The sequence below is a fragment of the Nansenia antarctica genome, assembly GCF_963989245.1.
Source record: "Nansenia antarctica genome assembly, contig: SCAFFOLD_469, whole genome shotgun sequence".
In the NCBI taxonomy this organism is placed as follows: Eukaryota; Metazoa; Chordata; class Actinopteri; order Argentiniformes; family Microstomatidae; genus Nansenia; species Nansenia antarctica.
In genome coordinates, this window is record NW_027662914.1 from 1 (window position 1) to 2500 (window position 2500).

Below are 2500 nucleotides of genomic sequence, written 5' to 3' on the forward strand. Positions count from 1 at the left end.
CACACACACATTCATTCTCCTCTCCCGAGTGGACTCAATCTTCCCCCAGCAGCCAGCCTGCGAGCGGAGCCCGCTAAACTGGCTAGCCGGAGGAGACGGATGTGCCTAGCCCTGGCTGGAGCCCCCGGGGGCTCTGATCTGCCATAAGGGCTCTGATTTGCCATAAGGGCTCTTTCATGAGTCACTTATCAGGCCGGGCGGAGGCTCTGTGGCTGGAGACTCTGCTGCTGCTGCTGCTGCTGCACAGGATGGGGCCGCGGCCTGCGGCTACACACACTGAAGCTACAATGGCAACATTATTCTCTCCCACTGTCTGTCTGTCCTCTGTGTGTGTGTGTGTGTGTGTGTGTGTGTGTGTTTGAGTGTGTGTTTGAGTGTGTCTGTGTGTGTGTTGGGCCTCAACCGAAACAGAGAAGGAGAGAAGGAATACCCCCACCCACTTCTCCGTGCTTGTGTGTGTGTGTGTGTGTGTGTGTGTGTGTGTCTGTGTGTGCTGGGACTCAACCAAAACAGAGAAGGAATCCCCCCACCCACTTCTTTCCGTGTGTGTGTGTGTGTGTGTGTGTGTGTGTGTGTGTGTGTGTGTGTGTGTGTGCATGGGAAGGACCGAGATAAGGCATGCTATAAAAACTCACTCTCACAGGGTGGTCAGAGTTTCGGTGTCAGAAACCCAGTGAGTGTGTGAGTGTGTGTGTGTGTGTGTGTGTGTGTGTGTGGGTGTGTGTCAGAGGGGGGTTTATCTTCGAAACTAGATAGTGATCAAAGAGCTAGGAGGATTGTTTGGAGGACTCTCGTAATCTCTCAAGGCAGCAACAGTGTGAGGATGTGTCTAAGCAAGCGTGTCCGTGAGGCACTGGAGGTGAACTAACACTCTGCCCCCTACAGGCCACAGGCCTCACTGCGACTTACTGAGCACAAACCCACCTCAGCCTAACGCAGAGTAACGCAGAGTTCGGATTCTGCTGTGACTGTGCTCTCAGCTTATGAAAGCAGGGTATAAATATGCAGCTAAACGGCTATTTATATAATACTGTACAGAATATACTGTATGTGTGTGTGTGTGTGTGTACAATCTGCTGTCTGTACATATGGTACATATGGGTATGTGCTTGTGTGTTCCACATCCCCCCTATCTGCGGAACTTGCCGGTAGTCTATGGGGCTTGGCGTAACTAGAGAAGAGGAGGGAGGGAGGGAGGGATGGAAACCTGGGCTGAGGAGAGGAGAGGAGTGAGAAGGGCAAGCAGTTGGTTGTCACTGAGCGCTATGGTGTGAGATTTAGAGTTTGGAGGTGGGGGGGGGCGGGGCGGTGCATTAGTTGAGAGGTCAGGGAAGTGAGTGGACTGTTATGTCTGGGAGATATACTGGAAAGGGAGCAGAGGTAAAAAGAACACGAGTGAATTACTTTCTAAATTAAAAAAATATTCTGTGGGGTGTGTGTGTGTGTGTGTGAGTGTGTGTGTGCACGTGCACGTACAGTATGTGTGCATATGTGTGTGCATATGTGTGTGTGTGTGTGCATGTGCGTGTGTGTGAATATGTGTGTGTGTGTGTGTGTGTGTGTGTGAGCATGTGCATGGAGCATGTCATCCAGTAAAAACATATTCCCTCAAAACAGACTGATCCATTTTCACACCTCTCCCGGGTGTACCTGCAAACTCCAAATGAAAGGAAAACACATGCCGAACACACTCCCAAACTTCGCAAATGTATTCTCCCCTATTTCCCACAGGGCCGCGCGGCGCCGAAAAGCCCAAAGATAACAAGCCGAATGTGAAACTCAATTGTGCAAATTGGTCAAGATTTATACACATGGGCCGGGAAGCTAGAATAGTAAGCACCAACCCCACGGTTTGTTTTTAACTCCAGCTCTCTCAATTAGACTCTAATTACCTTGCCCTAACGAGCGAGGCATTTCTCAGTGTGTGTGTGTGTGTGTGTGTGTGTGTGTGTGTGTGTGGTCCAAAGACTCTGCTGCGGTATTGCAGCTCATTTATTGCAGGAGGGTTGTTTTTGGAAGTGTCTGGAATGTTCTTCCGTGGATTACATTTCTGGGTGGTGTCTCGGTGTGGACATACCCAGCGTCGGACACAAACATTCACAAAATAATAATCTCTAAAAGGTCAGAGAACCTCTGAGACGAAAAAAAAACACATTTCCGTTCTCTATAACTCTCCTGGCGTTAGGAGCGACGTGGTACCAAGCAGTGGAACTACAGACTGAAAGCACCAGTGGTTAAATGATAACACCATTGTGTGGGTGGTGATGAGGGGGAAATGACTGATACTAGCTAATTTTCCTTTTCACAAAAACCACCGGGACCCCCTCTTCCCTCCCTCCCCTCCCTCCCCCCCGTCTCCTTGACCCCCGAGCAAAGGACTACAGATTGTGTGTGTGTGTGTGTGTGTGTGTGTGTGTGTGTGTGTGATACAGCTATCGACTACTGTTACTACTAAGCAGGGGAGGCTGGTGGAGGTAGAAATCGGAGGACGGGCTCATTG